The following is a 14,550-nucleotide window of genomic DNA, read 5'->3' on the forward strand; positions in this document are numbered from 1 at the left end:
AAACTGTGAACAGAAGCTACAGAGGGAAGAACCTAGAAATTTGGAAAGATGTTTGCAAGAAATTACAGTTAAGCCAGGGAGAGAACTGGCAACAGCAATCTCTACACGAGGCTGGATTTTACTCACAGAGTATTATATTATATTATATTATATTATATTATATTATATTATATTATATTATATTATATTATATTATATTTGTATTATATATGAAAGGAGGGACAGACTGTTATGAGAGAGAACTGAGACGATTAGAGAAATGTCTAACTCAGATGAGAATATTTCTTGTATACCACAGCAGGATGAGTAATCTCAGGTGGCAGAACAAGAGATTATTGTTCAGGAATCAACTGATTTTAAGACAGAGGGAGCCAAGGAGGTCAAGAGTGCATTTCAGTTCAGCCTAAGTCAAGTCTAGCAGCCAGTTTGGTTGCCATGGTGACAGCGGAGGAAAGTCTAGAGAGGATGATACAATATCAGAAGCTGAGGCACAAAATGATACTTTGTGGTATGATTGCACGGAGCCAGAGAATGATACAGTATCAGATCAGGCTCCTCAAAGAGCAGTGTGTCCCATACAGCAAAGGAGGCAAGAAACCCAAGATAATAATACAGTGTTCAGAGAGATGTTGGAGGATTTTACACAGCAGGAAATCACAGATATCTTGAGTAGGTTCACCCAGAGAATGGGAGAATCATTAATATCTTGGATGGTGAGAATTGGTGATGAAGGGGCCGCAGGAGTACATGTAGATACTGTGCATTGTATGAAATTCATGAGTATTAGTCAGAATCCTTTTGTACAGCAAGTTTTTAGGGATTTTCATTTGCAAGGAGATAACCAAACAATCAATCTGTTAGCTTTAGCTGCAACAGGTTGTAATAGAGAATATCCTGCTGATTCTATGTGGCCTAATGAAGATAGACCCTGGTATTATTCACTTAGGGACTGTATGAGAAAGTTAAAGGAGGAGGTAATGAAGACTGGTATTATGTTGGGGAACTCTGAAGTTTATTATGATACTCCCTTGGGAGTCTCTCATGGAAATTTTATCATTAAAATGGCTCCCCCTGCTTATAAATACCTAATTCTGACTCTGCTAATTGCAGGAGTAGGGAACCCTCTTTCAGAGGTGCTGGATAAGAGGAAAAGGAAATTAAGTGACTTAGGAGACTGGGGAAAAGATAAATTTCCTCAAGAGAGAAGAATGAATATCCAGTGGATTCAATGTCAGAATAAAGTGACAAGAAAAGAAATGTTTACTACTTTATTGAGAGCAGGGGTAGATTTTAGAAGAATAGATAGTATTCCAACTAATGAGCTATATGAAATGTACTGAGATAAGGGACTTTGTTTCTTTTTGGATTTTTGTCTGTTAAATTTGTTTACTAGATTTGTTTCCTGCAGGCTTAGTACCATCCACCTGCAGATGCCTGATTGCTTAAGCTGGATGCCATTCCTGGACCTGGAGTCAACTGAGTTCCAGATGCCAGCTTGCTAAAGAACTGACATCTCTAATAGGACTCTTTACCTTTTGGGGCAGGGACAGCTTTATGTCCAATTTCAGCAGGAGGAAGCTATGGAAGATGAGACCTTCTCCCTTTACCCCAAGATTTTGAGCCCCATTCATTCAAGGGGGAATGATGTCATTGTTTTATATGCTTATTTTGTGTAATCCCTATTATATTGTTGTGTAAAGTTCTGTTGACACTAGTTATCCCAGAACTCCCATTGCCCTATGTAATGGATAAGAAAGATCTTGGGGCCAAATGTAGTAGCAATTTAGATTTGAAGATCTTTCCCACCCATTAATAGGCCATGTGATCTGCTTATGTCACAGGAAGCCTAATTCACATGTGGTGGGAGGAGCTTGCTGGGAGGAAAAGGAAATTGTATCACAGGAAATACTGAGAGAGCAGTTATGACAGTTAGAGCTGTGCTGTAAGTTTGCTTGTTACTGACAAGGTCCCAGTAGGAGGCAGATGGTTTTGGGATGATGAGGCTCCATGCTGTGATATTGTGTATTGAATTCTTTGCTGCTGTGATGGATTGGGCAGATGGCTTATGGGATCTAGTCCTCTGGTGTCTGAATAAATGGTTTACTTCTCCCTTCTATGTGGAGAGTCTCATATATTTTGCAATACAGAACCACAGAGGCATTTTGACAATTATCATCTATATTGTGATTATTGCCTTGGTGATACAGAATATTAACTTCTCCTCCTCTGGGACAACTAAAGGTTCATTTTATTTTTTTATTTTATTTTTTGGAGGGGAAAGGCAGGACAATTGGGTTTAAATGACTTGCCCAAGGTCATATAGCTAGTAAGTGTGTCAAGTGTCTGAGGCTGTATTTGAACTCATGTCCAGTGCTCTACTCACTGGTCCACTTAGCTGCCCCTAAAGGTTCATTTTAATGGTCATACAATGCATGTAGCAGGAGGGGGGAGATATCAAGGGGAACTGGGTAGTAGGTGTATCAGAAAGTTGTACACCCTGTATTACCTAGCCAATGAAGAGACAAGGGAGGGACTTTGCAGTCAGGCATAGGTATTTAGGCTTGCTTTTGTTTCTATACAGGTGTGTCTATCCAACAAGACACCTGCCACTGCAATGGCACATAATAAACTTAACTTTTATCTTCACCCTTCCTGAGCCTGAATGAGTTATTTCTCACAAAAAGAACCCAGAAGAAAAGCTATACCACGCCTAAGGGGAACTTCATGAGTACCCCATGAAGAAGAAAAAAAGACAAAAAAAAGCAACCACCAACTTCTAGCCGCATGTACTTGCTAAGCTGGAACCTACTCTCTCCTGGACTCTGTGTTCTTAAGTGGAAGAGTGTATAACAGAATTCTGGGGGGAACCTTTTGTGCCAACTGTTTTTACTATGCCACCTTAGTAAGTTTGTTGTTGGTCAATTGTTTTAGTGATGTCCAACTCTTTGTTAACACATTTGGGTTTGTTTTTTGGGGAGTGGAGGGGCAAAAATGCTGGAGTGCTTTGCCATTTCCTCCTCCAGCTCATTTCATAGATGAGGAACTGAGACGAACAGGGTAAGTGACTTGCCCAGGGTCACACTGCTAGTAAATATCTGAGGCCGAATTTGAACTCAGGAAGATGAATCTTCCTGACTTCAGGTCCAGCACTTTATCTACTGTACCACCTAGCTTCTCCCTTGCAAATAACCTTCTCTAAAAAGTAAATTCTCTGGCTTATTGATATCAACTGATAATCATGGGGAAGTGCATTGATGGGGGCTTCTGAGCTAGAATACTACAAAGATACTAACTCCTCAGGATTAACTTTATAACAAAGAGGAGACAAGTAGCAACCTTCCAGTACAACTAGAAGTTGGGTGAGTGAGTCAGAGAATGTACCAGACAGACTGGAAAGTTAGGATAGGTAAAAATTCCAATAAACACACAAAAATAGAAATTCTAAAGATCAAAGCAGAGATTTAAAAAAAATTAAATAGAAAAACAATAATTCCTGGAGACTTCAGTGTGTGTGCCCATTTTGAATCTAGATAAATCTAACAAGAAGAGAAAATAAAAATAAACACTGTTGATAAAACAAGGAGCTTGGTTTTTTTTTATAAAGACTAATAAGATAAACCATTTGCTAATTTGACCAAAAAGGAAAGGAAAACAATTTAAAAAACAAAAATGAAAAAGAATTTAAAACACATGATGAGAAAATAAAGGAAAATGTAAGACTTTTGCCCAATTATACATCAGCAAAACCAATAAATTAAACAAAATGTATACTTAAAAATATAAAATGTGAGGATTAACAGAACAAGAAAATGGGAATTTAAACAACTTGATCTCAAAAAATGAAATCAAAAAAGATATTACAAATTTCTAAGAGAGGGGGAAAATGTGCCCAGAGAGATTTAGAAATTCTATAAAATAATCAAAGAAAAATTAACTCTACTATTAAATCAATTGTTAATAAAAAATAAAAGGAAAAATGTCCTATCAATCCTCCATCAGATAAATATGCCTACACTTGAGAGAAATAAAGCAGAAAAAAAAATTACACACAAAGTATCTCTATTGAATAGTCATGCAAAAATATTGACTAAAATAATAATAATAAAAAGACTAGAGCAGCATAACTGAGAGATTACTCACCATGACCAGGTTTGAATTATACCACAAATATAGGGTAATTTACCATTAGGGAAACCATAAACAAAACAGACCATATTAATAAAAATGCTATTATATCAATAGATACTGACAAAAAAATGTGACAAAATACAGGACTTCTTTGTATGAAAAACACTAAAAAGAAACCTAACAGATATTTCCTTAATTTGGCAAATAGTATCTAAAGCTAATAGTTAGCATTATATATGTAATAGAGAACTGACAGAAGTGTGTTTAATAAGTTCAAGGTAAAACTAAGTTGTCCATAGCAAACTATTATTTGATAATTCTAGAAATGCTAGCTATTATAAGACCCAAAAAAGGAAGAGAATAAGCATAGGCAAAGGAAAAAATACTATTTATGGATGATATGGTGATTTTCCTAGAGAACTCCAGAGATTTAACTAAAAACTAATCTCTTCAGTAAAGTAGCAATACATAAAACAAATCCACAAAATCACAGATTTCTGTATATTGCAAACAAAACCCCAAAAGAAGAGATAGAAAAAAATCCCTCTTAAAATCACTTCCAAATATATAAAGCTCCTGGGCATTCATATTAGGAAGGCAGAATTTATGATTTCAAAGAGAATCTCATATGTGCCTAAAAGGTCCGGAACCGCAGGATATAAGGAATTCTCTAGGCAGAAGGCAGGAGAACTAAAGCATGTATTTACACTCCACAATAACAAGCCCACAAACCAGCATCCCCATTTTGATATTGTCATCAAAAGCTTCCAGGCCCAATAAGTCCGCCTTACAACAGTAACCAGGAGGCCACAGAGAAGCGAGATGGTATAAGGCAAAATCGTATACATGCTTCCCCTCTACGGTAAGAAGATTACCCACTAGCCTCCAGTCAGCTCTGCTACTGGCAGCTCAGCTTCGGCTGTAGGTGTCTCTGGCTCCAACCGGAAAAGGAAAGGAGGATCTTCAAGCTGTCCTCTCCCCTCTTATAGAGTTTTTGACATCATCAAGCGCCGCCTGAACGACCAGGGTTCTTCACTTGGCCCCTCCCCCAGTGTAGACCACGTTAACACACCTCCCCTCAGCCAGCGCCACGACTCATCACACAGGAAGCTCTGGTCCTGCCCCAGAAGAGCAAGCCCCAGCGTCCAGGGAAGCTCAACGAGGCGAGCTGAGTCATTCAAAGAAAACAAAGTCCATTCTGGCTACAGCATTAACCTACCAAAACACATCTGGGCTTTATATGAACCCAACTACAAAATACTCTTTACAAAAATCAAAGTATTAAATAATTGATTAAAAGTAATTGAAGAGATAAATTATTCAAGGTTGGGCTGTACCAATATAACAGAATTACAACTCTACCTAACTTATAGATTTAGTGCCATACTAATCAAATTACCAAAGGGTTATTTTATAGAACTAGACAAAATAATAACAAAATTCACTGAGAGGGAAAAAAGGTCAAGAATCACAAGGATGAATGAAAATTGTACAAAGGAAGGGGCCTAAATACCAAGTTCCAAGCTACAGCACAAAGCAGCAATCATCAAAATTCTTAGGTACTGGTTAAAAATAGAAAAGATGATCAATGGAATAGATCTGATGAACAAGAAATAGAATCACAAAATCTGAGAGATGGAAGGGACCTCTGTGGTCATCTAGGCCAACCCATGTAGTGAATAAACATCATTAGACATTAATGTGCTGGGCAGAGTGCTAAGGACACACAGGAAAACAAGAACCAGGAAGCTGCCCTTACATTCTATTGGAGGAGACAATATGCACAGAACTGTACAAACACTCATGAGTGTGAATGGAAGGTAATCTCAGAGAGAAGGTATGAGAAGCTGAGGGGACTAGAAAAGGCCTTCTGCAGAAGGTGGGCATGGATAAGTCCTGAAGGAAGTGAGGGGAGTGAGGAGGTGGAGGTGAGGAGGGAAGGCATTCCAGACCTAGGGGCAGCCATGGAGACAGGAGATGGAGTGCTGTGTGTGAAGAAAACCAAGGCGGTTATTGTAGTAGCTGCATCACAGAATACACACAGAGATGAGAAAGTGTGATAGGACTGAAAATGTAGGAAGGGGCCACAATAAAGGGCTTTAAATGGCAAACAAAAGATTTTGGTCATGGATGTAACATGGGATCACTGGAGTTTATTGAGATGGGGCAGTGACATAGGCAGAACTATGCTTTCAGAAAACCACTTTGGCAGCTGAATGGAAGCTGGATTGGAAGGAGGAAAGACTTGAGGCATGGAGACCAATTAGAAGGCTGTTGCAATAATCCAGATGTGAGGTGATACTAGAATGGTAGCTGAGTGAATGCAGAGACAGGGACATAGACAAGAGATGGTGCGAAGGTAGAAATAAATGATTTGCCAACAGATTGGTACAAAGGCGGAATAGAAGATGACAATGAAGTTGAGAGCCTGGGTAAATGAGTGGATGGCAGCACCTTCCATCGTCATAGGAAAGTTGGAAAGAGGGGAGAGTTTGGGGGGAAATATAATGAATTTTCTTTTTGACATGCTGAATTCGAGGTGCCTATGGAGCATCCATTTGAGATGTCCAAAGGCATTTGTTTGTGATTTGAGACTGGAACTCAGGGAAAAGATTCAGGCTGAAAATACATGTCTGGGGATCATCTGCATAGAGATCATAGCTGAACCCATGGGAGCTGATGGGATCACCAAGACATATAGTATAGAGGGGAAAGAGAAGAGGGCCCAGGGCAGAACATCTGGGGATACCCACATGGGCATTATTTGGAAATGATACAGCAAATGAGACTGAGAAGAAGCAGTCAGGCAGGTAGGAGGAAAATCAGAAGAGAGCAGTCAGTCGATGAACATTTATTAAGTGCCTGCTATAGTGCCATGGGCAGTTAGGTGGCACAGTGGATACAACACTGGGCTTGGAATCTGGAAGACTCACCTTCATGAGTTCAAATCGGGCCTCATCTGGGCAGGTCACTTCACCTGCTTGCCTTAGTTTCCTCATCTATAAAATGAGCTGGAGAAGGAAATGGCAAACCATGCCAATATCTTTGCCAAGAAAACCCCATATGGGGTCACAGAGTCAGATGTGGCTGAAAGTGACTGAACAACAACTGCGTGCTAGGCACCAAGCTAAACACTGGGGATAGAAATACAAAAAAGAAAGACGGTCCCTGCTCTCAACTTACAACTAATGGGGGAAGCCAAACACAGAAGGAAGTTAAAAAGCTGGGGGGATGAGGTTGTGAAACGAGTAGGGGGTGAGGAGGGAAGGTAGTGGTGGTAGAGGGGGATTATGGACAGGCCTAAAGGAGGGCAGCTACATAGGAAATGAAGAGATGGCTGGCTTGGGTACCCTCCTTAAAGTCATGTTTTGGAAGGCGCTCCCTGCTCCACTATGCAAATCAGAGCAAGGTCACAAAAACCTAGAGAGAAAAGAGATCTAGAAAGAGAAGGTGACCAAAGGTATCAAGGGCTGAAGAAAGGTCAAGAGTTCTGAGGACTGGGAAAAGGCCGCTGGCCTCGGCAATGAAGAGAGATCACTGGTAACTTTGGAGATGGCTGTTTGAGTTGAATTATGAAGCCAGAAGCCGTGTTGTAAAAGGTTTAGAAGTGAGAGGAGCGGCAGTGTAGACAAAAATGTCCATGACTTCTTAAGGACTTGGGCTGAAAAGAAGATGAGTGACATAAGATGACAGCTGCAAAGATGGCTGGATCCAGGATGGGGAAGCTGCGTGTATGTTTACAGATAGCAGGGATGTTGCCAGAAGATAGGAATACAGGTTCTATGATACTTCAATAAACCTAAACATACCAAACACCAGTATAGGAACTATATTGGACAAAAACTGTTGGGAAAAGTGAAAAGCAAACAGGCAGAAATTAGATTTAGACCAGTATCTCGTATCAGTCAGTTCTGCTATAATACGGCACATTCTTTTCTAAAAATCACCATGCTATGCCAAATTATGCAAGAAAACCCACAGAATTTTGGGGGAAATAGGGTTAGGGGCACAACACTCAAAAACTTCATCAGTGATACACAAAATGATAGAAACTTAATAAAAATGGGAACAGTTTACATTAGATGGTTAAGAAATATGGCAGTACTATAATAAATAGTGGTGGGTGTTAGCGGCCTTGGGCTTCTGCTGAGTGTACACACTGGTTCCCAAAGGGCCCAAGCTGGCAAAGTCAAACTGCTGCAGGTGAGAGGGTAGCCCCCATGGAGTTCAGCTCCTGGGCCCAGAGGCCTAGGCTATGATGGAAGCTGGAGGGAGGGATAGGGACAGTCTAGCCCTTCTTAGCTCTCAGCTCCTATTACACCGGAAGATGTACAATAAGTATGGCACTGGAAAAAAGACCTGAGGTTTGCTTACGGAAGTCAGTGTCAGAAGAGTTGCAGCTTGTGAGTTACTGTTAAGTGGTACAGTATTCTGTGTTCTCTTACTACGCATATCCTTCTCTCACTGTTTCTCATAAACGAAATCATGCATAGAAAACACAGAATTCTGAGTTGTTTAAATCATTTCTTAATATAGCGATCGTGATCGAACAAATTTGTGTTTTCAAAACAAGCGTTATAGCAGAACTGACTATACCACAATAAGTTCCAAATGGACATATGATTAAAATATAAAATATATAAAATTTCATACCAAAAAATGTAGATAAGAGCAGGAAGCACCTTTCACAACTATGGCCAAGGAGAGAATTCATAATTAAACAAGGGATACAAGGGATCACAGTAGTCATGGGCAACTGTGATTATATAAAATTTAAAGTTTTGGAACAAGCAAATTCAATGATTAGAATTAGAAGGGAAACAGTTAAATTTTTTGTAGTAAATTTCTGATAAAGACCTGATATCCAATAGGGAAATCATGTAAATAAATCCATTTCTCAACAGATAAGCAGTCAAAGGATTTGAACAGGCAGCTTTTGAATGAGGAAATTCAAGCTATCATCAACTAAAAATGTTCCAAATCACTAGTAAGAAGATATATGGACAATTTAAAAAAACCCTCTAAAGTTCCACCTCCCATCAGATTGACAAAGATGACAAAAACCAAAAATGGCAGTTTTAAGAGGGGCTGTGGGAAGATAGGCATGCCAACACGATGTTGGCAAACCTGTGAGTTGGTACAACCACTTAGATAGCAATTTGGAGCTACATCTGAAAAAAAAGCACTAAACTGTGCGTATGAGGCATATACCTCAAAGAGGCCAACCAGGAAAAGACATGAATGATATAAAAATATTAATAGCAATACCTTTTGCTATAACAAAGAAGTGCAAACAAAAATGGATGCCCACCATTTCAGGAATGGCTGAACAAATTGGGGTATATGAAAATAATAACGGTGAACACAATGGATTCATAAAAACCTGGAAAACTTGTATGAATCGATACAGATAAATTAGCCAGGAGAACAACTTATACAATGACCACAAAGATGTAAAGGCAAACAAATCTGAATTTGTTTCCTTTATCTATCACTAGTCATTCACTCACTGCTTCCTTTCCCAAAATAAAAGCCTCTCCTTCTAATATGTACAGTCAAAAAAATCAACACATTGGTTATGTCTAAGAATTCATAAGGGCATAGAACAAAACAAAATACAGAAGGGAACACAAACAAATACAGCAACTGTTATTACTTTGTGTTTGTGTTTGTTGATGACTAAGTTCTCAATAAGAAAAGAAAATTAAAAAAAATAAAGCTACAGAACTCTGATCAAAATAGAAACCAATCAGGACTTTTAGCAGACCAATAATGAAGCATGTGGCCCACCTCTCAGCAGACGTGATGGACAGAGGTGCAGAATAGGATTTACATTTTCAGACATGGCCAATATGTTGAGTTGTTTTCTTTGATCATATTTGTTGTCACTTTTATTGTTTCAAAAGTTTCTCTATTGGAAAAGGAAGTTAATGAGAAGACATCAAGAGACTAGATGGGACTGGGGGGGAGGAGCATCAAAAAAAACTTAAAAACACAAAGAAGAAAACAAAGGGAAGTTCAGAAAGGAACACTAATAGAAATTCTGTTACTACCATCTTAAATTTAATACCTACCAGAAGTGCAGTTTCATATAATAATATAATACATTCATATAATTATTTTGTTCTTTATATACTAAAATGGTTTATAGATGACTGTTAAACTCACAGTAAAAAAGAACATTAGTATTTTTAAATGGATATCAGGTATAATCTAGAAATTCCCTTTGTCACATTCTCCATTCATTGAAAATATGAAATTATGATTAGGGCAAGCTAAAAATTGTTAGCTGCTCTGCTTTGGGCAGAACTTCCCTTGGCACACAGCCAGATTACTGGTCTCCCCAGCATTACTACAGATGGCAGAAGGCAGGTTAATATAAAACAAGCAGAATTGGAATTGGAATCAGGCAATTTGGGTTCAAATCTGAGTTTAGCCATCCACTCACTACCTGTTTGACCTTGGTGAAGTCATATAAACTCAGTTAAATGAGTCTATCTTATTCCACAAAAGCTGAAGGGGAGGTTGATTGGATTACACATCCTTTAATAGGTCCCTTCTATCTCTAAGTCCACGATTCTCTGGATTTTATGAATGAAGAGCAGGCAACTAGAAGTGAATATAAATGAGTAGCACGGTCTTCTAAGATTGTCCTGAGCGTGCAAAAGATAATTTTAGCTGAGATTGGCTGTGAATACAAAAGGCAACGGATATGGGTGTTTCAGCTGCTTTGGGAACAAGAGAAGCATCAATCAGTCTGTAAGTCACACATATCATGTGTGAAACACTGAAAAAGAGATTGCAGCTCTTCATGTATGGCAGCATAAAAGAAAGGAAGACTTTATTATGTAGCTCTATTTTTCCTTCCAAGAATCCCCTTTCAAATGGGTTTATAAAGTTGAAACCCAAAATAAGGAAGGATATGGTATGACTCCAGATGAACTGGATCCAGAACACTGAAAAAAGAGGCAGAAGTGACAGCTAAACGTGTTAGTGAATTGTATTTGAACGACCATGGAAAATGGGAGAGGGCCAACATGACCAGAGACAGGCAAATATGTTCTATTTTCCATAAAGGGAAGATGGAGTCTCCAGACTCTTGGTCAGCAAGATTGATGTTAATCTCTGGGGAAATTCTAAAACTCACTATTAAAGGATGGTTTGTGAGCATTTAAAAAGGAAGCAATGATTATTAAAAGGGAGGGTAGCTTCATCATGAACTGGACTTGCTAGGTTAACTTCAATTTCCATTTTGACAGGACAAATACAATTGATATAACATAAAACAAAATCAAAAGACTGAAAAATTAAAAAAATATATATAAGGTAAAAGTACAGAGGGAAAAGGACCTTTAATGGAACAGAGTACTTCCAAGCATTCCTGATGAAAAGACCAGAGTTGCATAGATACTTTGAAGTTCAAACACAGGAATTAATAGAAACATGAAGTAAACATTAGTGAACAATCATAAAAGTTTAAATAAGTCAAGCAAAGCATTTATTAAGCACTTACCATTGCCAGGCATTGTGCTAAGTGTTGGGAATATAAATAAAAACCGAAAGACAATCCCTGGTCTCAAAGAGATTACAGTCTAATAGGTGAAAGACAACACATAAAAAGAAACTAAAAACTAGGGGGAGTCTAAAAAGTAGGGCTGGTCTGGGCATCTTAAAATGGAGGTTACGGGAGGAATCAGCCAATTGGAGGATAGAGGCCAGAGGAGCAGGAGGGTATATCCAGTGTGTGAAGTACAAGGTTAGAATAAGCTTCCAAAGTGAAGAATGGAGGTTTCTATGGCATGGTAGAGAAAGTTTGGACAGTATATTCTGATACGTGTGTCCATTCAGAACCCTGTCATCATCAGGGGTCATGGAGAGAGTCCAACAAGACAGAAGGACCAGAAATGGCTTTGTTCTGTTTTTGGTTATCTTTTTTAAAAGAATGGAAAAGGATAGGGAAAGGAATACACTAGGGGGGAAAAGGGAGCGGAAGGATGGAGAAAATTAACTCATATAATCTGGGTATGTGTAGTAGCAATTTAAATTTGAAGATCTTTCCCACCCATCAATAGACCATGTGACCTGCCTACATCACAGGAAGCCTAAGTCACATGTGTTGGGAGGAGCTTCCTGACAGGAAAAAGAAGTTATGTCACAGGAAATGAGAGAGGGAGGGAGGGAGAGAGAGAGAGAGAGAGAGAGAGAGAGAGAGAGAGAGAGAGAGAGAGAGAAAGAAAGAGAGAGAGAGAGAGAGAGAGAGAGAGAGAGAGAGAGAGAGAGAGAGAGAGGGAGAGGGAGAATGAGAATGGAGAATGGCTGCTAATGGCCACCATCGTGATAGTTAGACCCGAACAGACTGACTTCGCTATACTATGAGTTTGTTTTGGGGAAAACCCCGGCAGGGGGTCAGAGAGGTTTTGGGATGGCGAGGCTCCATGTTGTGATATTATGTATTGAATGTTTTACTGCTTTGATTGGGTAAATGGTTTGTGGGATCTGGTTCTCTGGTGTCTGAATTAATGGTTTGCTTCTTCTACCTTCTACGTGGAGAGTCTTGTATACTTTTTGATACAGAACCACATAGGCATATTGACAATTATCATCTACATTGTTGTTGTTGCCTTAATGATAACAGTATGTAAGACTGCACCTCACTCTTCTCTGAACTGGTCAAAGGAAGGGAGAATACACATACCACTAGGTACAGAAATAGATTTTACTCAACAGGGGAACAGCAGGGAAATGGGAGAAGGCAGAGACAGGAATAAGATAGGGTAGATCACAGGATGGATTAGTCCTAAACAAACAAACTCTAAGAGGGGTGGATCTCTAAGAGAGGTTTAAAAGAAAAAGGAGAAGAACCTGTGATGGGGGCTAGGTGAGGGAAACAGAAGAGAGGCAGAAGACCAGGAACAGACTGCACCAAACCTAGAGCGCCGACGATGAGCACGTTCCCTTTTTATCACAGCTAGGTGGCACAGCGGATAGAGCGCTAGAGTCTGGCAGACCTGACTTCAAATCCAGCATCAGACACTTACTAGCTGTGTGACTTTCTTGACGTTCAGTAATTTCCGGTCATTTCTAACTCTTTGTGAACTCATTTGCGGTTTTCTTGGCAAAGATACTGAAGTGGTTCGCCATTTCCTTCTTCAGCTCATTTTACAGGTGAGGAAAACAAAGGCAACAGGGGTAAGTGACTTGCCCAGGGTTATGTAGCTAGTAAAAATCTGAGGTTGGACTTGAACTCTTAAGTCCAGGCCCAGCACTCTATCCATTGTGCCACCTAGCTGTCTCATGCAATTCTGGACAAGACATTTAACCTATCTTCCTCACTTTCCTTATTTGTAAAATGTTGATAATGATAGCACTTACATTTCAGCATTGTTATACGGTACAAATGAGATATTCATAAAGGCACTTAGTGTACTGCCTCACACATAGTAGGCACATTTTCCTGCCTTTCAACACACCTTCTTTGTGAAGAGGGAGCAGGAAATGAAGAGAAGGAAAAGTATGAGGGTAGAAGATGGAGGGAAACACACAATTAATAATCATAACAGTGACTACAGAAACAAAACCAATGCAGATAAAGTTAGAAGAGAAACAGGTAAATGAGGAAAAAATTCTTGCAGTAAGCTTCTCTGATAAACCTCTCATTTCTAAGAGCTATATGTGGAATTGATTCAGATTTATAAGGAGCTGTTCCCCAATTGATAAATGGTCAAAGGATATGAACAGATAGTCTTCGAAGGAAGAAATCCAAGCTACAGATGGCCATATGAAAAAAAATGCTCTAAATCAAGTGTCAAACTCACCTAAAAACTCCCAAGTATGGCCTCAACCAGATTAAAATATAATTGGGAGATATCTAAAAGGATAAAAATACAATATAATGTTAACTTGTGGTTTCGTAGATCCATACATGCCCCACAGGGATCCATTTTTATTTGAGTTTGACACTATTGCTCTAAATCCTAAAGACTAGAAAAGTGCAAAGTAAAACAGCTCTGAAGTTCCAATTCACACCCATATTCGAAAAGCAGACCAAAAAAAAAAAAAAAGGAAAATGACTTAATGCACTTATTTGTGGAGCTGTGAACTAGTCTGGCTATTTTGGAAAGCAATTTAGAACTATGACCAAAAAGTTATTGAACTTGTGCATACCCTTTGACCTAGCTATGCCACTCCTAGCTCTGTACCTCAGAGATCAAAGAAAGAGGAAAAGGACCCATATATTAAAAATACTTATGGAAGCTTTTCTAGGAAATGGTAAAGAACTGGAAACATGGGCTGTTCATCACTAGGGCATGGCTGAATAAGTTATGGCATATGAATATGATAGAATACTACAGTGCTATCAGAAATGATGAAGGGAATATTTCAGAAAAAACTAGGAAGATTTGTATGAACTGACTGCAGAGT

Source organism: Trichosurus vulpecula, chromosome 2 (assembly GCF_011100635.1).
Source record: "Trichosurus vulpecula isolate mTriVul1 chromosome 2, mTriVul1.pri, whole genome shotgun sequence".
NCBI classification, from domain to species: domain Eukaryota; kingdom Metazoa; phylum Chordata; class Mammalia; order Diprotodontia; family Phalangeridae; genus Trichosurus; species Trichosurus vulpecula.